The 24,923-nt window shown below is 37.5% G+C and overlaps 1 protein-coding gene across 1 annotated transcript in view; it reads left to right on the top strand.

Annotated features, from left to right (window-relative positions):
• NXPH1 (neurexophilin 1) overlaps positions 1-24,923 on the top strand; it is a 313,863-nt gene that overhangs the window by 16,371 nt on the left and 272,569 nt on the right. The gene's annotated exons all lie outside the window — the stretch shown is intronic.

Here is a 24,923-nt window from a genome sequence, read left to right as displayed (position 1 = left end):
ATGTTTAAAAAATTACTATATATTTTTTTGGTAGAAAAGAGCATTAGTCTTCTCTCTGAGCAGATGTATGATGACAATTCAGCAACCGAGACCAGATCACTAAGGTGATATACATGGTTGTTTGCTTCGGACAGTTCCGTTTCATGACTGTTTTCCTAATGCAGTTGTAAAAAATGCCTTCTCTTATTTTCCTATATGTCCTTTTATGTGGTAGTTATGTGGTCATTTTACATATGAACCATAGTTCATAGGGCTAACTAGGAAAGGTTGATTATGGCACGATTGTTGAAGAGGCTAGGAGAGTGTTGCTGTCTCTCTGTCTCTCTTTCCTACTCCCTTTCTTGCTGGGCATTCAGGATCCTCATGAACTTGGGTGCCCAGGGTCCACCAGTATGGTGCGCCTTGTGGGAGCTATCCCATATCCTTTTTCTTTAAAAATCTAATAAGAGGGGGTGCAAGGGTAGTTTAGTGGTAGAATTCTCGCCTGCCATGCGGGAGACCCGGGTTCGATTCCTGACCCATGGACTTCCCAAACAAACAAGCAAGGAAACAAACAAACAAAAAAACCAACCAAACAAAAATTCAACAAATGCTGCTGCAATAATGGTGTACTTATATGGAAAAAGAATGAAACGTGACCCTGCCATACAGCATACAAAAAAAAAAACATCTGATAAGATATGTGAATGACAACTGAGCGGCACACAGCCACAGGTAAGACTGCTGGGAGAAGACTACCTCATTTGCCACCTAGAGACCCTCCAGGGTGGCATCAGCCTGGTAAAACTGCCCTGCTCCAGAGCTCAGAAACTGAACTTTGCCATCACTTCTAGAGCTAACAGATTTTCAGAAATGTACTTGCTCTAACCATAATGCCATTTTGATAATGTCCTTTACCTGTGAAAAGAATGCCTGAAACATCATTCAGAGCACCTTTCTTGTCACTATGTCTCTGGAGATTCCAAGCAGTAATCCAAAATTTCTTGGGTATGTATATTAAAGTGAAAAGTTGAGGAAAGCCTTGGGGTTATTCCACGGCAGAAACCAAAAGTAAAATTGAAGTCTCCCTTTCCTAGATTGTGTCTTCCTGCTTTTGAGAGGGCTGAGCATGCATCACCATGGGGGACTTCTCTGAATTCCAGTTTTCTCCACTGACAAACCCATCAGGTCTTTTTGATACACTCTTTCTCTGGGTGTGTTCTGTCACTAAGGAAATTTCGGTTACACAGCTGCTCCTGTGGGCCTAGGGAATATTCTTCCTGTTCTCATTTTTTGATGGTTTATTGAGACCCCCTGATGGCATTTTTTTCTCCCTTAATACATTTTGTCTCTTCACATGTTATAACCACATGGACACCCCTTGATTCTCTACTATGTTTTGCACCTCATTTTTTAAGAGCTCTGCCAGGCTTAGCCTAGGAATGTGAATAGATAATGCTGATTTAATAGGTTACCTTTTCACATCTCAACTCAGGAGTTTTTCATGGTAGAGATTTCAAGCAATTAGGCTCTTAGGCAGAGCCATTTAAAAGTTTGGTGAAGAGAAGGAGAAAGAGAGCATTTTCTTTGCCTCTCTTCAAATACTTAACTTGTTTTTCTAGTCGATGTTCTATAGGCATACCTTATTTTTTCCAAATTTCTTTGGATTATAAAAGTTGGTTCCTGGTAATGCATTAAAAAGAGCAGGAGTGAGTGATTGATCCTAGAGCCAATTTACAAATTCTCCTCTGTTTTGCAAATGCACTGGCAGAAATTAATTGGGTCCTCATTGGTAAGATGTATCAATGCAGATTGCTCCTTTTGACAGCTCAGGGGATCAGTGAACTTCTTATTTTGCTCTTCTGGGAAAATCACAGCAAGGATTGAACTTCAGGAATCTAATCTGTGCAGGCTTCTGGCAAGGACATATCAATATAAGCCTATACCAGAACTTCACTCTGGCTTGGAAACTAAAATGGACTAAAAGACAAAAGCATCATGTTTCAAAGATGCCCTTTTATTTTCTATAGGATTAGGAGGAAAGAGAAAGAGAAAACTAGAGAGACACCATATTCAGTATCTGTGTCTAACTTGTGTTTAGAAACCATCATAATAGTATTACCCTCGCCAGTGGGCTGAGCAGTTGGCATAAGCTCCTGCCTTCTTAGTCACTCAAATCTGAAAATGATTCTGAAGATTTTAATCAGCAGAAGAGACCAAAGAAAGAACATATACAACCGCTGAAAGTTTTATGGAAATGCCTCACTGGGTTTCCAAGAAGGCTTTATTTGTCAACGGTGATATTTTGCAGAGAGGTTGTTTTATTCTTTTGCATGGGCAGGCCCCGGGAAACGAACCTGGATCTCCAGCCTGTCAGGCAAGAACTGTGCCTGCGGAGCCACTGTTGCCCGCCTGAGGCTGTTTTTTCTGAAATGTAGTAAATGGGCAAATATGCTTTTAATCAAGAACTGTAAAGAACCGTTTTTTTAAGAAAACTCCAAAGCATTTTATATAGCTAGAAATAGCTGAATTGTGTAGATTGTAATTGCGCTGAAGACTATAATGATATTGGTACTAGTGAATTCCAACAATGAATGACTCTTCTAACATATGCCTTAAACATAATGATTTTTAAAATGGTTTTGAATTGAATTTTGAAAGAGGAAGTTAGAGAACTGTCTTTGGGACCTGGTGGATTGCCAGAAAACCATGTGAATGGCTAAATTAATCGATGGTTTTCTGTCTTAAGTATTTAGAAATTAAAGAGAATGATCAATTTTAAGCATCACGAAGTCTGGGAAAAAGCATTTCTCCTCTGCATTGTACACTATACTTCCCCTTTAACACAATTCTTCAGCTTTTCCAGCCCGTTGTTCTTTCTCTCTGCATTTTTTTTGGCTGGAAATGACTGGGAAAGTGGTAGAGTTAGGGCTGCTCCAGAGAGGGATGTAGGAGATCCTCTGATGATAACTGTTTCTGACACTGCCTTATTTCTTCTTCCTCTCTCTTTGACATAGTCAAAATTAAGAACCAGTGTAAAATGGTTCTTTAAAAAGACAAGCTTGGTATATACTGACAATGCTGGTTTATGGTAAAGGTAGAAAGACTGAATGAACTCTGCTAGCAGTCAGTGTTCACTGCAGTCCCAATACTGAAACCAGAGTTCACATCCCCATCAGGCAATACATGACTTTTTGTAAAGCATAAATTTGTCTGTTCCTGGGGGTTACCACAGCTAGACATTCATCTTTCCAAGGAGCTGCTGTATTATATTTATGTGCTCATGGTGAGTTGTGTTTCAGAGATAGGAAATGGAGATGTAAAGAGATTGTGCAGGTATTTTTCTTTGGTAAATGCAAAAGACAAGGACAAATTTTTTTTACCGGGGCCTAGAAGTTTAATCTATGCTACCAGTTTTATCCTTTGAGTAGCCAAGCATTGAAGAATAAAATGTGGTCCAGAAGGTCTGGATATTTGTGTCTCAGATGAACAGAAGTAACCCTATAAATCTGTGTCATGTCATTATTTTCCATAGGACCCCACATGAATCAACTAATTTTTACATGAACTATATTGTTTATTCTCCTACATGTACATTTAATAAAAGGGGACTAAAGCTGCATTTGCAGAACTGCTGTATGGGGCTGAAAAGAAATGAGTTAACTCTATGTACCTTAAATTAAAGATCAACCTGTGGCCACTTTAAAAGACTAACCCTGAGACTTCAGTCAGCTGCCGTAGCATTCCATGCATGAAGAAAATTGATGTGCTATATATTGTGTCTTGGTGAATAAGCTCTGGACCCATTTTCCTTTGTGGTGCCCCTGAAAAAGGAAATGAGTGGATCTTTTAATGGAAATTAAGGCTGTTACAGCTCTAGCAGACAGTGAAAGGTAAAGCTTTATTTCTGAGCCAGGGCATTTCAGCTCACAATGAGAACAGACTTTCCTCTTTCTATACACCATCTGCACAGCCTGTGGCCTGGGTTACCATTACTGTCCAGAGAGAATGGTGCTTCCCAGAAAGGATCAGAATTTGAGCAATGGTCCAAGCATGGAATTTTAACATTCTCCAGCCATTTGTGAGTACAAGTTGGGAGGAAATTGCCTGCCTCTTATCAGCATCCACTCCTTGTCACCTCTTCCAGAAGGGTTTGGGCCAATATTCAATATCAGATGCTGTTGTTGGAAGGCACTAACTTATCAAATAATAAATGCCTTGCTTACAATGCACACTGGGGTGTCTGTCATTTGTTCAAACCAGATGTGAGATGGCAGGGTTTCTTTCCATGAGTCCTAAGAGCTAGTCCTTTGCCAAGTGTTTATTTGCTGACACTTACAGAAAAAAAAAGACAAAAACAAATCTTTGGAATGATATACAGCATTTCTGTAAGGTCAGCAAGCACTTTTCTAGATGTAACCTCTGCTCTGAAATTGGAAGAGAGGGAAGCTCAATTTGGGTAAGTCATTTTATAAGTGGTGAAGCTGAGGCACAAAATAGTTAAATGTCTTACCTAGATCACACAGAATTGGAGTCAGAACTTAAGTTGTACTGACTTCCATCTTGTCAGTGAGGAGGAGATCCACAGGATTTTATACTATTTTACCATCACCTGTTTACATAAGAGTGAAAAGCTAATAAATTAATTCAGGAAGATCTTACCTAAAACCGCAATGCGTATGAGAGATAAAGAATCTAGTATGTCCTGGCAGTGGCTTGTTAACTAGCTCATCGATCCCTGGCTTGGGAATAATAAGTAATGAATGTTTGTTGTAATTATTTATCACTATTGCTTGATTCCAATCTTATAGTTTGAGTAATTTCATCAAATAATCTACCCATCTCTTTAGAATTCACAGAGGCTGTGGGGCTTTGCATTTAGTCCAAATGGCTGTGTGTGCTCAGCATGTGACAAAAATGATGAATGGAGTTGCAGGTTCAAGGAAACAGAGGTCTTATTGGAATGACATCTGCTTCTCTTCCAGACCAGACATAACATATCAGGAATCAGTGAATCATTGTGCAAGAAGAATTTGACAGACTTGAAAAGTTAACTTCTTTTCTGGTTTATTTGACTTTGAGCAGAAAACCAAACTAAAGCAAAAGTTTTGGATTTTTCTCTCATCTATAACTTTGTACATCCAAATCCACTAATCTATATTAAATTGATTGCAAAAAGAAACACATTTTCAATTTTATGAAACTTACAAGCCATGTTGCTTCTTTCTATTTACTGGGTAAGTAAGATCCAACTTGGCGAAAGTGACGTTCTTCTTTTGATTCATATTTTCAATTTATTTCTTTGTCAATTATTTCTAATTCTCCATAATTAGAGAATTCTGATTATGAATTTAGAATTCATAGTTCCCTACCACTCTCCTCACCACTGCCTACTACAGACTTTTCAACTCTTAGAAATTAACCATTTTATATTGTCCGTGGTGACATATATGTCCTAGGCATACTTCCACACACTGTACTTCACGTCTAGCACTGACGATCTCTTCCACAGAATGCAACTGAATATTTCTGCTCAAAAGATATAGGGAGTACAAGTACTTCACTTTTTAAAATGACTTCAAAGAGGTATTTTTAAACTCTTTAGTGGTGGAAGAGGCATTGTATCTTGGCTTTTCCATTTAATTTCTGATAGCATTAAGGAAATAATCTTTGCTGTGTAACTGTTTTGCATGAGTAACTGATACAAATGGAAACAAATTTCTACTATACTTCTCCACAGTAAGTAGTTTAATTTTCTCAAGCAGTTCCAGAGATGCAATCTGTGGCTGGTGTATGCTGAGTCAGAGTTGAAACCTGATGGAGAAAAAATTTGTGAAACTATACAGGAAAGCATCAGGGTGCTGTGACAACTTGGCCAGGAAGACACATCCTTAACACATTTGAAACACCTAGGGTCTAATTTCACATTATTTTTTTCCATTGGTAGGATGCTTTCTGTTGCTCCACCTCTCTCCTGCGTTTTGTTTTATTTTTTCTAATACAGTTGACAGGAACCTCAGAGGGCAGGTATATTAGTTAGAGTTCTCTAGAGAAACAGAACCAACAGGAGACATCTGTAGGCATGAGATTTATAAAAATGTCTCATACAACTGTGGGAACGCAGGAGTCCATAATACATAGAGCAGATTTCAGGCTGGCAACCCCAATGAAGCTCCTTGATGAACTCTACAGGAGAAGCTGGCTGGCTGAAGAAGTAAAGATTCTCTTTCTCTTAAATGTCTTCAACTGAATGGATCAAGTCAACTGATTGGATTCTCCAGTTTGCGAAAGATTGTAGCTCTTAATTGATTGTAGATACAATCAGCTGCAGATGCAATCAACTGACAGATGATTTAAAAAACCAGCCTTCTAGTTTATCAGCCAGCCACAAAATATCCTTACAATAATGGTTAGGCCAGTGCTTGCCTGAGCAGACAACTGGGCACCATACCTGGCCAAACTGACACCTAAATCTAACAATGGCAACAGCTAAGCCAATTTCATTGGTCCATTAGATGTCACAGGTCCTGGTCGTCTCCTCATTGTTCACAGTCATATTTCTTCAGCATTCTCCTTGGATGGAGCACTCAGTGAAAGGACATTTAAAATGATCTTGTATCTATCCTTTGCTTCTCAACCTTCTTGCAAATTCTGGGTGCAGGCTATTTTTGTTTCTTGTATGTTTGTGTATGTGTGTGTAGGTATGTATTTCTTTCAAGACAAAGGTGGTATTTCTTTCATTATTTCCTTTGTTGCCATTGATTAAAATAATTCAGAAAAGTTTTAGAGCTATAAAAAATTTGGAAAACTTCAAACCAATTCCTTCATGGTATCATACTAGAACCAAGATCTCAAGTGGTTCATTTGTTTACTTAAGGTCAGATAGCTAGAGTCTGTGTTAGATTCCTAATACAGTTCTTAATGACAGCAGATTAAATATTTTTAACTTAATTATTTAAGACCTATTTAATTACTGTTTCCTTAATACTACCTCCAAATTATGAAAATAATTGCTAGCCTATGAAAATAATCCATAGATGCTAATGCAATTCAAATCTAATGAGATTGCATATATTCTACTCTTTTTCCATGTCTTAGACTTCTGTAGGATGAACAAAGGTGCTTCATGGAAACATGAAGGATGTTTTACTTTAGAGCTTATTGGCTTGAGCAGTAGAGAGAGAGGTCCAGATGAGGAATTGAAGACCTTTATACTAATGCTGATTCTCTTAGTCTTGGGCAAATCTTAGAAATTACAGCTGAAAAACATTTTAAAGTTAATTTTTATTAGCTCCTCATATTATTGATCTGAAGAACAATGAAGTGATACCTGTAACATAGCTAGTTACAGGAGGAACCAGGAAGAGAATCCTGGACTCCTGCAATATTTCCCCTACACCAAATTGTTCTCAAAATTGCTCGGCTTCTCCAAGTCTGTTTTCTCATCTGTAAAGTGATAGTTGTTGCATTTGCATAATTGTTTTAATAGGGTTGCTGAAAAGAGTAGCTTGAAATAAAAAAAGAGAAAGAGAAGGAGAGGAAAAGAAAGGTTGTAGTATTTAGTTGAGTAGGAGTTATGAGTAGAACATTGCAGATTTAGTGACTGAAAATATTCTTGATAGAAAGGGCCACTATCTGAAAAGATGCTTTCTGTCATGGAAATGGAATTTTGGAGCAAGATTAAGAAGAGGCAAATGACACTCTCCTCCTCGTAAACTAAATTGAGAACTTGATTATTGTCTTACCTACAAACATTATTACATGATATAGTCCCTTTCCATATGGTGGCTTTTTGATTCTGATCTCTTCAGGATTTTTCTTTTTCAAGAATGAGGAATTAACTTAATGAACATCTTAGGTCATCTCTTTGGTCTAATAATTTAATGCTTACCTAAGAATTTTAGTACTTTATAGGCAAAATGGTTAATGGAGACATAAAAGTATTTGCATTTTTTTTACCTGAATTCTAGATGAAATGATATGAGAAAAGGGTGATTAACTTTATCATGTTAAAACTTTACTGGATTTTACAAATTAAAGCCAAATACTCTTCATGAAAATTCTTGGAGATGTGACAAACTGATTTATATTCCATTAATTTAACTCTATTTAGGAAGAATTATGGACTTCTGTAATAAAACACAAAATTAATTAAATTGCCCAATAGTATAATTACAGTTTCATCAACAGTGAAAACAACTTTGAGTGCCTGAGTTTTGAAATGTTAAACTGCATTTACAGTTTAATTTGGGAGAATGCGTTTGGCCCTGCATCTTCCTTCTAGAATTCATAATGTGAATCCACGCACTGCTTCCTCTACTAATGATGTCAGCTTTGATTTCAGTCTATTAAACATGTCTGCTGTTGGTCCTCATGCTGGAAGGAGCTGTGAGGTCAGGGAAGTATGAGAATAGGATTAGAAGGGGTAAGGAAATTTAAAGGGAAAAGAGTAAGGATAGGCAATAGATATAAAATCTTACTATGAAGTCTGCATGTCTGAAAAGTATGACAAAAAGCAATATAGAGCTAGATATGCAATAAATATTTGTAAATATTTGTTGCATTTTTAAAGAGAAGTTTTTCCTTTATCTTTTCTTGTCCACCTAGTTGGTGTTGGATTAAATTCTATCAGGTCTCCATTTTTAAAAAATCAAGCAGCAGTGTACAAATCTGGGTGTTCAAGTCTTGGTAAGAAAATGGCTTATCTTTGTATGATACTTTCCTTAGGTATTGTGCCAGTTTGAAACTATTATTTACCTCAGAAAAGCCATGTTTTAATAGTGATCTAGTCTTGTCAGGCCAGATTTATTGTTTAGGGTAGGAAACTGACTGGATTGTTTCCATGGAGATGTTACACACCTACTGTGGGTGTGACCTTTTGATTAGATAGAGATTTGAGTCCACCAATTCTAACTGGGTCTTGATTAGTTTACTGGAGTCATTTAAAAGGGGAAACAGTTTGGGGAAGGCTCAGAGCTGGTAGAGCCAACAGAAGACCCAGATGTTTGCAGAAGTTACACCTTTAGTTGATCATAGATGTAATCAGCCACAGATGCAATCAACTCAGTGTTGATTTAATAAACCAGCCTTCTGGTTTATCAACCAGCCGCAAAATTCCCTTGTGGTAATGGTTAGACCAGTGCTTACCTGACCAGACAACTGGGCACCATCACCTGGCTAAGTTGATACCAGAACTTAACTATTACAAGTATTTATTGAAGCAAGTCTATTTAGTCAATAGCTAAGGACCTCAGTAATAAAGTGTGATCAATGGGAAAACTGATTTTCCAAACTCACATTGACTATTGAACATGCCTTGCTCTGACCTTTCCAGGAGATTAGAAGATAAAGGAAAATAAATCAGTGAGGCTTGGAATGGTTTTTACTTTCACACTCAAGGTTTTTGTCGCTGGTATAATGGGAAGTGGAAACTGAAAGACCATGGATCTTGGATTAAACACACTTGAGTTTGAATCTTTAGTGCACCAATTAGTTGTTGCAAATCTTTGGGAAAATGACATAACAACTGCTAAGCCTCTGTTGCCCTATCTGTAAATAGGGAGATTACAGTAACTGTGCTGATTTGAATCTGTTGTGCAAAAGACCATGTTCTTTTAATCCATTCTTGTGGGGACAGACTTATTGTGGGTGGGACATTTTGGTTAGGCGATTGCAACTGAAATGTGACCCAGCCAATTCAAGGTGTGTCTTAATCCTTTACCGGAGTCCTTTATGAAGAGGATAAAAGAAGTAAAAGCCCAGAGACCTTAGAGAGAAACACCCAGAGGCATTTGGAGATAGGTATTGAAACCAGACCCAGGAGAGAAGGACCAGCAGGTGTGGCCATGTGACTTCCCATGTGGCAGAGGAACCCTGGATGCCTGAAGCCTCTCCTCAGAGAAGGTATCTTCCTCTTGAGACCTTAATTTAGACATTTTCATTGTCCTAGAACTATAGATTTGTAACCTAATAAATTCCTATTTAAAAAGCTAGCCCATTTCTGGTATATCACATTCTGGCAACTTCAGCAAACCGAAATGGTAGCTGTCTTCCAGAACTTTGTGAGGAACGAGTGAAATGAGGCACATGAAAGCATCTGGCATACAGTAAGGCCACATTGCATTTCCTTGTCTTCCATTTCCTTTCTGTTTGGCTCTTTGTGTGTTGAATCCTTCCACATTAGATATTAAAAATAACTAGTTACACTATTGGCAGAGTACTGGATTTACTAAAAATGTGGTAGCTATTGCTTATTTAGAGGGTTCTTTAGGAAAATACACGAAGCTCTGAGGACTGCTTGGAGATCATTTCAATATTGGATCCCTTAGGACAATATTTGGGGAAAGGACCCTTTCTCCCAGCCTTCACTCTCTAAATATTGAGTTTCCAATGCCCATTCTCCTTCTTTCATAGTACATGATCAGGAAGAGATTCTAGTTGACACAAGTCTCTTTCTCTCACTCTCCAGTTCTCTCTCTCTCTGTCTTTTTTTGTTTAAAACATCAATTGGAGAAAGAGTAACTTCAACTACCATCCAATTCTAAGGAAGAGAGAAAAGGAAAAAGATGAATTAAAATAATTTAAGATCCTAGGAGACAAGGGATAGGCTTGTAGAAATCGTGGAGATGATTTTAATATGAATAGTATAGTTTCAATAGGTTGTTGAAATCCCCTCCCCAATTCGGATAGCTTTATTGTTTTGCTTACTCTAAGAACAATATATGCTTATTGTTGGAAACACAATTTGCATAGGAAAATTCCACATGAACACATATACACACATCCACACACGCACAAACACTATTTAACATAAAGCTGTTTGGATTTTATATGTGGTAGATTATTGCCACATCAAGTCAGTAAATATGATCAACATCACTTTAAAAAAAAATTACTCTTTTCTCTTTTAAAAGACCGCATCATATTACAGTCTATGGACATTGCATAATTTATTTAATAAGCACTTATGTATGTGCCAGGGATTTTATAAATATTAATTCATTTGATCTAAATAACTGCTCTATAACATAGGTACTATTAGTGTCCTCACAGAGGAATGGAGAAAAAACAGAGCAGCCAAATAATACCCATGACCACACAGTTAATATGTGATGACAGAACTAAGATTCAAGTGCAGGAAGTCTGGCTCCATAGACTGGCTCTTACCTAATATGCTGTGCTTCTTACAGTCTCCTATTTATAAACATTTAATTATTTTCGGTATTTTTTGTTCCTATTAAGAAAAAATTGTTGAAGTGTAACTGTGAAGTTAGAATTTAGGAAATGATTATGATTACTGGATCATTATATATATATTCCTTTTTACTTTCTAGTATATTAGAATAGACAAGGGGAAATATCTGAAGTTTCTGAACTATAATCCGTCTGCCTTTATCTCTGATAATTATTGTATAACTATATAGCCTTTATCTTGTGATTGTAAAAGCCTTGTAACTGACCCTCACTTCTACCTCCTTAGCTTGTTTTTCAACTTTGGAATCTTAAGATCACTAATGACAGCCCCTAATGCTTATTAATGAAGAGTCTTGAGTCAGTGCAGAACTAACCTGCCCCAATTCCAAAACTATCTTGCTAGACAGAACTGGATCTAACCAAAATTGGCCTTTCTGACATGGTAGTAGCTAAACTTTAAACTATAAGTGACCTGTATCTCATTATAATTCTAAAAATCTTGCCCATCATTACATTAAAGCTGTCATTTTCTTACATATGTTCTGTGACTAAGCATGTAATCAGTCTGTGCATACTCAATTATTAAATTGTGCTTAACTTTGTCATCTCAAGCCATTGTGTTCATTATCCTAAAATCTGCCCATCTTTTGATAATATAAAACTATCAGAGTTACTGCAGTTTAGGGGGACAGATTTTTTTTTTTTATTAATTAAAGGAAAAAAAGAAATTAACCCAACATTTAGAAATCATACCATTCTACATATGCAATCAGTAGTTCTTAACATCATCACATAGATGCATGATCATCGTTTCTTAGTACATTTGCATCGGTTTAGAAGAACTAGCAACACAACCGAAAAAGATATAGAATGTTAATACAGAGAAAAAAATAAAAGTAATAATAGTAAAAAACAAAACAAAACAAAACAAAACAAAAACCTATAGCTCAGATGCAGCTTCATTCAGTGTTTTAACATGATTACTTTACAATTAGGTATTATTGTGCTGTCCATTTTTGAGTTTTTGTATCTAGTCCTGTTGCATAGTCTGTATCCCTTCAGCTCCAATTACCCATTATCTTACCCTGTTTCTAACTCCTGCTGGACTCTGTTACCAATGACATATTCCAAGTTTATTCTCGAATGTCGATTCACATCATTGGGACCATACAGTATTTGTCTTTTAGTTTTTGGCTAGACTCACTCAGCATAATGTTCTCTAGGTCCATCCATGTTATTACATGTTTCATAAGTTTATCCTGTCTTAAAGCTGCATAGTATTCCATCGTATGTATATACCACAGTTTGTTTAGCCACTCATCTGTTGATGGACATTTTGGCTGTTTCCATCTCTTTGCAATTGTAGATAACGCTGCTATAAACATTGGTGTGCAAATGTCCGTTTGAGTTTTTGCCCTTAATTCCTTTGAGTAGATTTAGGGAGACAGATTTTTAAGCCAGTAGGCCAACAGATCTCCAGCCTCGTTTAGTAATAAACTCTTTCTCTCTTTGAAACCGCAGTGTATCAGGAATTGGTCATTTAGGTGCATCGGGCAGAGAACCCACTGCTGTTGATGGGTATCAAGATGATATCTTTGTGCATTTCTTTCTAACTTCTCCTCAATGTATCATTGAACTACGTGTCAATGCATTTTTGTCTAGTTATTTTCTTTGAGTAAATTGCTAGATATGGAATCGCTTGGTCAAAAGCTCTTTGACCAAATCTCAGCATTGGAAGGGGCATTATAGGTTGCCAAGCTGTTGCCCAGCCTTATTTCAATCTCTTGCTTGAGCCAGGTATAATTACTTTTCAGTAATTCCTCTTCTAGTCCATTTTTAAGCAAACAAGAGAATTTATTGGGACTTCCGGAGAAGATGGCGGCTTAGTAAGACGCGCGGGTCTTAGTTCCTCCTCCAGAAAAGCAACTGAAGAAACAGAAACAATACGAAACAGCTCCCGGAGTCACGACAGAGACCAAAAAGACAGCGTACCCCATTCTGGAACAGCTGAACGGGCAGGGAGAATCTGCTGCGGTGAGATACTTGAGGGGCGTGCGTTTTCCCGGCCGGGGCGGCTGGCGACTGGGGTCCCCTCCATGCACGTGGCTCCCCGGTCTGACTGGGAACGTTGGATAGCGGGGCCCTCCCGTCACGCTTGGCGTTTCGGGCCAGCTGGGCAATTAGGACCGGCACTCTCTCAAGCCCCGGCGGCCAGCGACCCCCGCCTCCACGCGCGGTTTCCCGGGCGACTGCCGTGCAGACAGACGAGCGCCACGAGCGCCACCTACTGGGCAGGAAAAGAAAAACAGAGCCCAGAGATTTCACAGAAAAACCTTTCAACCAGCTGGGTCCCACACCCAGGGAAATCTGATCAAATGCCCAGACACCAGCAGAAAATAATGGATGATGCTCGGAAAATTGAAGATATGCCCCAGCCAAAGGAACAAACCAATAGTTCAAATGAGATACAGGAGCTGAGACAACTAATGCTGAATATACGAACAGAAATAGAAAACCTCTTCAAAAACGAAATCAATAAATTGAGGGAGGACATGAAGAAGACATGGGCTGAACAAAAAGAAGGAATAGAAAATCTGAAAAAACAAATCACAGAACTTATGGGAGTGAAGGACAAAGAAGAAAAAATGGAAAAAACAATGGATACCTACAATGGTAGATCTAAAGAGACAGAAGCTACAATTAGTGAACTGGAGGATGGAACATCTGAATTCCAAAAAGAAACAGAAACTATAGGGAAAAGAATGGAAAAACTTGAGCAGGGGATCAGGGAACTGAATGACAATATGAAGTGCACAAATATACGTGTTGTGGGTGTCCCAGAAGGAGAAGAGAAGGGAAAAGGAGGAGAAAAAATAATGGAAGAAATTATCACTGAAAATTTCCCAACTCTTATGAAAGACCTAAATTTGCAGATCCAAGAAGTGCAGCGCACCCCAAAGAGAATAGACCCAAATAGGCGTTCTCCAAGACACTTACTAGTTAGAATGTCAGAGGTCAAAGAGAAAGAGAGGATCTTGAAAGCAGCAAGAGAAAAACAATCTGTCACATACAAGGGAAACCCAATAAGACTATGTGTAGATTTCTCAGCAGAAACCATGGAAGCTAGAAGACAGTGGGATGATATATTTAAATTACTAAAAGAGAAAAACTGCCAACCAAGACTCCTATATCCAGCAAAATTGTCCTTCAAAAATGAAGGAGAAATTAAAACATTTATAGACAAAAAGTCACTGAGAGAATTTGTGACCAAGAGACCAGCTCTGCAAGAAATACTAAAGGGAGCACTAAAGTCAGATACGAAAAGACAGAAAAGAGAGGTGTGGAGTAAAGTGTAGAAAGAAGGAAAATCAGATATGATATATATAATACAAAAGCCAAAATGGTAGAGGAAAATATTATCCAAACAGTAATAATACTAAAAGTTAATGGACTGAATTTCCCAATCAAAAGACATAGAATGGCAGAATGGATTACGACCCAGCAATACCACTGTTAGGTATCTACTCAAAGGACTTAAGGGCAAAGACACAGACGGACATTTGCACACCAGTGTTTATAGCAGCATTATCTACAATTGCAAAGAGATGGAAACAGCCAAAATGTTCATCAACAGACGAGTGGCTAAACAAACTGTGGCGTATACCTACGATGGAATATTATGCAGCTTTAAGACAGACTAAACTTATGAAGCATGTAGTAACATGGATGGACCTAGAGAACATTATGCTGAGTGAGTCTAGCCCAAAACTAAAGGACAAATACTGTAAGGTCCCACTGATGTGAACCGACATTCGAGAATCAGCTTGGAATATATCATTGGTAACAGAGACCAGCAGGAGTTAGAAACAGGGTAAGATAATGGGTAATTGGAGCTGAAGGGATACAGACTATGCAACAGGACTAGATACAAAAATTCAAAAATGGACAGCACAATAATACCTAAGTGTAATGTAACTAGGTTGGAACACTGAATGAAGCTGCACCTGAAATATGGTTTTTTGTTTGTTTGTGCGTTTGTATCTTTTGTTTTTGTTTTTTTTCTTTTTCCTTTTTATATATATATATTTTATTAGTATTATTATTTTAATTCTCTTCTCTGTATTAACATTCTATATCTTTTTCTGCTGTTTTGCTAGTTCTTTTCCTAAAGCGATGCAAATGTACTAAGAAATGATGATCATACATCTATGTGATGATACTAAGAATTACTGAGTGCATTTGTAGAATGGAATGATTTCTAAATGTTGTGTTAATTTCTTTTCTTTTTTTTGATTAATAAAAAAAATTTAAAAAAAAAGAGAATTTATTGACACACAGAATTGGTAAATTCAGGGCCATCTTCAGGCAAAGCTAGAGCCAACTGTTCAAGCAATGCCACCAGGAATCTTTTTTTTTTTTTTTTAATATTCTTTGTTCTTCTTTGTTTTAGGCTTCATTCTCAGGCGAATTCTTCACACCCACCCTTGTTCCATGTTTGCTATCAGCAGCTCCAAATTTGCATTTCAGTAATTTAACAACCCCAGGAAAAGAGGGCACCATTTTTTCAATAGTTTCAATAAAACATTGATTCTGTTTGGCTTAATTTGGGTTGTGAACTTATTGCAGTGGCTATGGGGATGGAAGAAATTTGATGAGTCAGATCTGGGGCACATGACCAGCTTTGAGTTGGAGGGTAGGTCCAGAGACAGGCTGGAGAAAGCCTCACCCAAATCACAGGACTTGAAACTGCAGAACAAAGTGGTCCCCTAAATGGAAACAGGAATGGTGATATCTGTTTTGAACCCTTGAAATACCTACAGAGAGACCCACTATGGTGTTGAGATGCCAAGCCAGAGTTTGATTGGCCAGTGCTTTAATTTTGCTAGAATTGCTTAGCTGGTAGGAGAAGAGATTCTATCAGGTGTGACCAGTGAGAAAAAGAGTTTGGGGTAAATGGCATGGTCTAGTTTGCTTGGGAAAACATGACTCAGGAAAATGAAGAAAGGGAAATGAGTGAATCCTGAATGAAAGATCTTATGATTTATGTTCCTCTTTGAGCTATACTCCTGGATTGTTGGTGACTTTGGCCAAGTCATTTTCTGTTTTCATTGATAATGCTGAAATATGAACAAAATGTGCCACTGGGATATATGTTACTTAATGAGAAAGTAAATAAATTGTACTTGGACATCCTAGGAAGAATAAATGAATGTGTGTTTGCATCTGTTCAACAGGATATTCTGGCAGTGATTTTAATTGCCTATGTTTATATTCTAGTTATCCAAAATAAATGTACATTTGAGGAAAATAAGCTTTTTATAATAGACAGTTCACCTCTACTGAAATTTTTGAAAGATGAAATATCTATTGCGTAGCTATGGACCAAACTAATCTGTGTGTCAGACATACACTTACAGGCATGATTTCCCTGATATGATCTTGAATATGTCCTCTTTTATTCTCAACCTCTCTGCTCTTTTACTATCTAACCAACTCCCATGGTTTCAAAGGTGTCTTTTTTTTATTCGCACATGAAGTGCTATTTCCTGATAGATAGAGTCATTATTCTACTCATCTTACAGATGAGAAAGCTGAGGTTTGGCTAAGTGACTTGCTCAGAATAGTAAGGCTAGAGGTTTGATCAAACACATTACCTCGGAGTTCAGAGTCTTTGGAGTATAGTTGAGAGTTGGAGTAATAAAGTGAATGAGATGAGCACTCTAGAGTTGGAAAGACCTAGGTTTAAATCCCAAATCTATTGCTTATTAGCTGTGTAACCTTGGGTAAGTTATTTTAAAAAATAACCTAGTTTAGTTTTTTTTAATTGAAAAATTAGTGCATATATTTAGTAGAAAATTCAAATAGTACAAAGTGCATAAAATATACAGATAGTTTTCCCATTCCCCTTAGACATTCAATGACCAGAGATAACTACTGCTACCAGTTACTTATTTTTTTCAGATCTATTTTCTGGAAGAGAACAAAAGTGCACATATCTTCCCTTTAAAACACAAACTGAAACATTGTAAATACTGAAACCTCCTTTTGTTTAAAATGAAGATACAAAATTGTATCTATAGGTGTATTTTTTTTCACAGCTAAATATTATTTCTTTGTATAAATTAACTGCATTTTGAAAAAATTCCAGGTCCTCAAATGGGCACTTAGTTTATTCTAACCCTTTGCAAATGTAAACGGTGCTACCCTGATTATCCTTTTGACATATTTATGCTTCCATATGCAAAATGTACTGCAAATTCTTCAGGGTGGAATTGTTGGGTCAAAAGGCATACAAATGTAAAATTAAGAAAGAAAGTGCCACCTTGCCTTCTGAAGGGATTGTCCCAAATTGTAACTCCACCAGCAATATGTGAGAGCCATTTCCTTACATTCTCATCAACATTTTGATCATTAACAATTTCATAGATGAAAAATAGTGACTTATTTTTATTACTTGTACTTAATCACCTTTCACGTGATCAAAGCCATTTTTATGTATCTTTTCTCTGCGGACCATTCATTCCTTTGTTGAGTTGCTCACTTAAATTTTCTCAAGTTTGGCTCTGCCCTCTGTCAACTGAGGATGATGACAGTCACTACCCCTTGGTGGTGTTGTAAGGAATGCATGAGAATACAAGGGCTGTGCTCAGTACCTGGCTGGAAATAGCAACTGGTAAAGATTGATGTTGTTATGGTTAAACTTTTATCCACTGCTCTGTGTTAACATTTTTTGCATATCTGTCATTTGGATCTTTCTCTGGAGTACTGATTGATATTTCCATCCATCTCTTTTGTTCAAACTATCTTCCGGAAACTTTTTTCCTCCTTCTCTGCGTCTTTCTTTTCTTCTTTCTCTTTTGTCCCCAATCTTCGTGGCTCTTTCATGCTCCTACGTAATCCATTACTTCCCCCACTTCCTCCTTCATATCTAATCAGTTGCCAAATCCTATTAACCCCACCTCAATAATCTAATCATCTAGCTACATTCCAATTCCTTTCCTAACCCTCCATGGATCTCTTCTTCAGATGTATAGGTAGAACCCTCCTTACCTTCTGTTCTAGTTTGCTAGCTGCCGGAATGCAATATACCAGAAAAGGAATGGCTTTTAAAAGGGGGAATTTAATGAGTTGCTAGTTTACAGTTCTAAGGCTGAGAAAATGTCCCAATTAAAACGAGTCTATAGAAATGTCCAATTTAAGGCATCCATCCAGGGTAAGATACCTTGGTTCAAGAAGGCCGATGAAGTTCAGGGTTTCTCTCTCAAGTGAGAAGGCACATGGCGAACACAGAGTTCTCTCTAGGCTGTAAGGGCACATGGCGAACACGGCATCATCTGCTGGCTTCTCTCCTGGCTTCTGGTTTCATGAAGCTCCCTGGGAGGCATTTTCCTTCTTCATCTCCAAAGGTCACTGGCTGGTGGACTCTCTGCTTCGTGGTGCTGCAGAATTCTCTGCGATCTCTGAATCTGTTTCTCCAAAATGTTTCCTCCTTTATAGGACTCCAATAAACCAATCAAGACCCACCCAAATGGGTGGAGACATGTCGTCCCTTAATCCAGTTTAACCACTTTTGACTAAATCACATCATACAGGGAGATGATCTGATTACAGTTCCAAACATACAGTATTGAATAGAGATTATTCTACCTTTATGAAATGATATTTTGATTTAAACATGGCTTTTCTAGGGGGCATACTTCCTTTCAAACCAGCATGCCTTCCTTAACTAGATCTCTTTATTCTATCTTTACTATTTTAATAATAATTTTTTTCCAGTAAACAAATTAGGTCTCATGTATCTTCTTCAAATTATTTGATATCTGTCTCTTACCCACAGGTTAAAGTTCAGACTCAGTCTGGCCTTCAAAGTACTTCATAGTGTTTGTCTTCCAGTTTTTATACCTTGCTACACTAGTCCTCTCCATGACCCCAAAACATCTTCCTGAGATTTAGCTGTTCTAGTGGGTCTACTCTCTACCACCTAACCCTGCTCAAGATGTTTCTTCCATACCTATCATTTGCCTACTTAAGCCTTATCCAACCTTTAGGAACAACTCAAATTCAAGTCCTTTAAGTGGTATTCTCACAGGTGTGTGGCAGAACTAATCCTCTTTATATGAATACAAGCCTTTGCACCTCTCTGAGGCCTCAGGAAATAATGTGACACATTTTAAAGCAAGAGTCAAGCAGATCTAGATTTGAATCTTAGTCTTGTTAATGTGACCTGGGAAATTTAACAAGCCTCATTTACCAAAATATAGAATAAAAAAAAAAAAGATTGTCAAAGAGTTTAGTGGGGTGAAAGGCATGTAGTAGACATATAGTGTATGTGGTTTTCTTTCCTTATCCTTGATGATTGCTCTTGACAGATCGTCTGGAAGTCCTTCACTTTCCTGAGAATACATGCAGCGAATATGTTACTCGCTGAGCTGGCCCCCTTTATTGTTAAGGATTCATATGTAAATGCTATGTGAGATCTTAAAGTCACATTCAGACTTTGGACTTTTGACATTTTGTGTGTGTGTAGAGGTTTATGATCAAACCCTACTTTGGAAAATGAACTTGGTAGTTTTATGTAGGCATATGGGAAAGGAGATGTGGAGACCAATTAAGTGGTAGATGTAGGTAGGGGAGAAAGGAGCTTCAACTAAGAATGATGATACTTATGACAGAAAGGACAGCAGGAAAAGGTGTAACAGACAAAGTCTTCCTCTAATCGGAAAGAAAAGCTTTCACTTGCACAAGGAGATCTTGGTTTCTTGGAAAACTGTAAGTCAAATCCAGTGGAAGCCTCCAGAGGATTATTATGGTGTCCTTACAAAAACATTGTATTTTCTCTGGAATTTCTGGCATAGCCTGTTTCAATGTAATCTATATGAAGCATTTTGAACAGAGGCATTTCCCACTTGCTCCTGCATGCTCAGGTGACATTGGGGACTGTGCCTCCTGGAGGATTAATTACCATAAAGGGCCTCTCACCCCAGAAAACCTTCCTTCTAGGTCATGGTCCAGCTCAGCCTGGGGTCGAGCTGGGAAGCTTGCACGCGGGATGCTGCAGTGCTCCTGACAAGTAGATAGATGAGCTCTCATTTCCCATATTGTGCTATTAGACTCCTGAGCTAGTGGAGCGCAGAGTATCAGGAAAGTATTGCAAAGCGGGGGGCATTGTCACAGTCCCTTTCCAGCTGTTGGCTGTTAGCAACAACATCCATTCTTCTGCTGACACCCTGCTCTCCCTCGTGGCACTTATGCTTAGGAATTATTTAAACCACTTAAAGACAGGAGAATATTTAAAAGTCAAAATGCCTGCTTTCTAATTATTCCCTAGACCTCGCTCTGCAATAGCTGGCTTTATGTCACACAACGTGACTCTCATGGGAATTTCAGCAGCCCCATGAACAGAAGTGACTGCGTCGACACGCTATTAACAAAGCTGGAGACTGCCTTGAAGAGGAAGACAAGAATCCCCCCCCTCCCCCTCCCCCTCCCCATCTGCTCCGAAGCCTCTAATCCAGTGGACAGGGCAATTTCAATGGGTTGTACTTAGGTGTTTGGGGGAAATCTATTCCTGAACAAGCTCTAATTCACTCAGGTCATTCTTAATGGAATGATCTGTGAAAAATGTGAAGTAAAGAAAAGGGCATTTGGGACCATTGGCTTCTGACCCTCCCTGATTTTTCTGAGCGTCTGGAAAAGGTGGTTAAGATATAAAAAATAATGAATGAGTTAAAGGGAATCAAGAGCAGGAGCATGGCATTGTCAGGAAGTTTGTTGAATGGTCTTTTGAATTTGCTTTGTTAAATCTTGGAAATGGCATTAGGCAGCTAATGGAGTTGATATATTAAATACAACGCCAGCCTGTATACAAAATGGAGACTAGCTAATCAGTGATTTGGTACATCAATTGATATGGGAAAGATGAGCTCTTTTTATTAGGTCAGCAGAACCAGTGATGTATGGAGGCACTAAAATGAGGGAACAGATTAGGCTGCTCTTGGCAATTTTAATTATGATTTTTTATGAACAGAAAAATAAAATGTAGACCTCTTTGGCTGAGAGAATAAAGGCGTGCGTGACGTTAGCTGGAGTGCCGTTTTTCTTTGCCTCATGTCTAGATAAAGATTTGAAGGGGCTTTATGAATTCACATATTCTTAGTTTTTAATATATTATTAAGGAAGATGAGGTGGGAAAAACCTTATCTGATTTTCTGTGATATTACCTATATTACACGTTATAAAAGAAGGAAAGAAACAGAATTTTAGACCTGGAAGAAACTCAGAAGATGCCTAGTCCTAGTCCTTTGTTCCTCAGACCTAGAAAATTCATCTTTTTCTATTTGCATCCCCCAGTTTTTGTGTGTGGGAGGTAGTATAAAACCTTGGCTCTGGAGTCATTTAGAGCTGATGTAAATGCTGCCATCATTTGCTAACTGTGTGACCTGGAATTAGTTTCTGAACCTTTCTAAACCCTAGTTTCTGCATCTGTAAAATGGAGATAATAGTAGTCCTCCCTCCTAGGGCTGTTTTGGGGATGAAAAAAATGTAAATGAGAGAAAGGTAAAACACTTAGCTTTTAGTGTTGAGTAAATGCTCTTTTGTTATTTGAGTATAAATCCTGTGAAATCCTCCTATTGCGTGGTATATTTTCTATATGACGGTTTGTGACTACTTTGTGCCTCTCAGATTTTTCTGATTAAGGTACTTAGAGTATGCTCATGTTTAACTAAAATCTGGTTTAAAAGGTCAATGCATTTTACAGGCCTATGAAAGGGTATTAACAGCTAAATACTGTGAAATGAGGAACCATAGAAGCATCAGGTGATGAGGTCTCTTCTAGAATTCTCCTGAAGGCCATATTATGCCCATTTGCATATAGTTGGCACATGATTTACAGAAGCTTCCTGTCTGTTCTGAGATATTTTCAATTTAGGCTTTTATTAGGGGTCCCCTTAGGACACTAATTTCCTGAGTTCCCCCAATCTTCTGGCAGACTCACTTATATCTTACACTCATTATGTTATGAATTAAAAAAAAAAGTATGCCTGAGACATCAGACATACAGGATGAGTAGAAGACATTGCAGCCTATTTATGAAAATCTTGAGTTATTGGTCTAGCATCTTTAGATCATGCTAGAGCACCTTGGAGCTTTCAGGGGAATCAGGTAGTAATGAGAACCAGTTGGTTAATATGGTAATCAGTTACAAAATAGTAAACATTCTCAATTTAGAACTTTTTGATTGAAAGTGAATAATCTTGAATAAATACTTTCTTGGAAGAGAGGAGTTACTGGGTATTCTGCTTATTTTCTCCCAGAAAATTTATTATCAAGCCCTACTATTTATTTTGAGGCCAATTCCAAGTTTTTAGGCATCTCACACTATCAGTGTTATTGATTGCACTCCGTAGGGATGCCTATAATTTGTATGCAGTTAATTAATAAAGTTTATTGAGCATTTAGTTGTGGAATAAATTGCACAAAAATAAAAAAAGAGAAAATAAATTATTATCCATCCTTACTCCATTTAAATAAAGCAGAAAAACAGAGGAGAAGGAAAATGTTTTATCATGCTTTAATATGCTTTCACCAAAATTTCTAAAGCAAACAAATCAGGTTAAAGGACAAATGATATACATAAATCCTTCAAGAGTATAATATATAGGATACTGTATGAAACCAAATGTAGACATTGGCTAGAGCATTAAATATGAAGAAATGTCATTTACATGCCTTAACAAATAGCTAAGTATAAATGATCTCATCTTGGGGTGTCTTCTGAAAGAAGTATGTAGGTGGGTTTACAGAATCTTGAAGGGAATTTAAAACCAGCTGAGAAATTTAAAGCCTATTTACATTTTGTTGAAAGTATATTCTCTGAAAATGCTGGGTTTGCTTGCACAATCTGAATTTATTGTCACACTATTTCACTCTATCTAACAGATTTAGGCCATAGATAGAAAATCTTTTGCTTAGCTTTTGATTTTGAACTTGTGTTTGGTAACCTAACATGTGTCTCCTGTCCTGCTACCCTGTTTTTCACCAGCGATCGGGGAACTCTGGCCTGAAATGCCTTCTACAGCTACAGTGCACCTTCTCTGGAAGCCTCTAGATAACTCTGGTGTTGAGGGTTTAAAGCTGCAACTTGTTTCTGAGTTGCTGTAGTGGATCTGCTCAAGATGTTTTTCCTTATTTATTGAAATTTTTCCCTCTAATCATAAAAACTGTCATGATGGATGGGCCACGGTGGCTCAGCAGGCAGAGTTCTCGCCTGCCATGCCGGAGACCCGGGTTCGATTCTTGGTACCTGCCAATGCAAAACAATGTCAACAATAACAACAAAAAACTGTCATGATAATTTCATTTCTTCAATTTGAGCTACAGTTCTAATTGTGTTAGTGTAAAACATAGTGTAAAATTACTACAGATAATAAAATTCTAGAAATATTACTTCATCTAGAAGAATTTCTTTTATTTCCATTTCTGGAAACATACAAGAGACAATCGATTTTTTTTAGGATTGTTAAAGTATTAAGACTCTTGAGATTAGTATAATAATCTTGTTTTAAAACTAAATTCTGATGTAGAAATTTTTAATTCATAAATTAAAAGTTTGCATAAAGTATATTTTTAAGTTGCCAGTGTCTTTAGAATAGAGGGGAAAAAAGTTTAAAATACAGTAAAGACATGTCAATTTCCATAAAGTCCTATATCACAGAAATATTAAGTTAAACAAAGTTTCAATTTTTGTTTTATTTATTTATTTTAAAGCCCCAGTGTGATTTTTTGAAATCCTACAATCTTTGGAATTTAAAGGCTTGGACTCGTCTAGACTTGCTCAATAAATTTCTCTCGATTTGGGGAATGACTTCTTCTACACCGAACTGTGGACCCCTGTCATAATAACCATGTGAACATAAAAATAATGTTATTCAATGAACATATTTTATTGAGTGCTTATTATGTGTCAGACACTGCACTGGATGATTTAGCTCTAGTTCAGGAGTTCTAGGACATAAGGATAAGGTGTCTTTGCCTTCAGCTGTTTCTTTTCTGAGTTGGGTTTCTCCAGTAATGCTTCGCTCCCTTTGCCCTTTTAGGAAGCCACTGTTAATTTATCTCTGTTATCTCAGGAAAGAAGCAGATAACATACATTTTTTAGCTTGAATAAGTTAAAGTCACTACATAAAGTCTCCCAGGGGTGTTTTCATTTTAATCATTTTATCTATTTGGATTGAACTTTATACTATGATGAGTGTAAAATACATACCACTATTATCATTGCTAGCTATAGCAGTCTACCATATATATAGCATCTACTGTAGGCAGTAGATTATGCTGGGCATTTTTATACATTATTTCCAATCCATGCAATAAGCTTTGTGAAATGTCACTATCATGACTCTAATTTTAGACAAGGGAAGCTGAACCTCAGTGATACTCAAGTCCATATGGTTTGTGTTTGGAAGAGCTGGGATTCCATTCAAATTCTGGCTGCTTCCAAAGCCCATGCCCCTCTTATTCTATTACTCATTCTTTGATTATATCATGTTGAAAATATTAGATAAGGTAGGCTGTATCTTATATACATGCATTGCATGTACTATAGGAATCCAGCTCAGGTGTGGCCAAAACTGATTGAAAGTGCTTTGGGGCTGAGTTTAGCTTATGTATCTAAAATAGGCCACGGCTTAACATGCTAGGCTGACATAAAAGATTCCACTTGCCATTTATATTCAACTTGAAGTGCAGGA

This window comes from Tamandua tetradactyla, chromosome 1, assembly GCF_023851605.1.
Source record: "Tamandua tetradactyla isolate mTamTet1 chromosome 1, mTamTet1.pri, whole genome shotgun sequence".
NCBI classification, from domain to species: Eukaryota; Metazoa; Chordata; class Mammalia; order Pilosa; family Myrmecophagidae; genus Tamandua; species Tamandua tetradactyla.
Note: the sequence above shows the minus strand (reverse complement) of the source record. Positions and strands in the feature narration are given on the sequence as shown.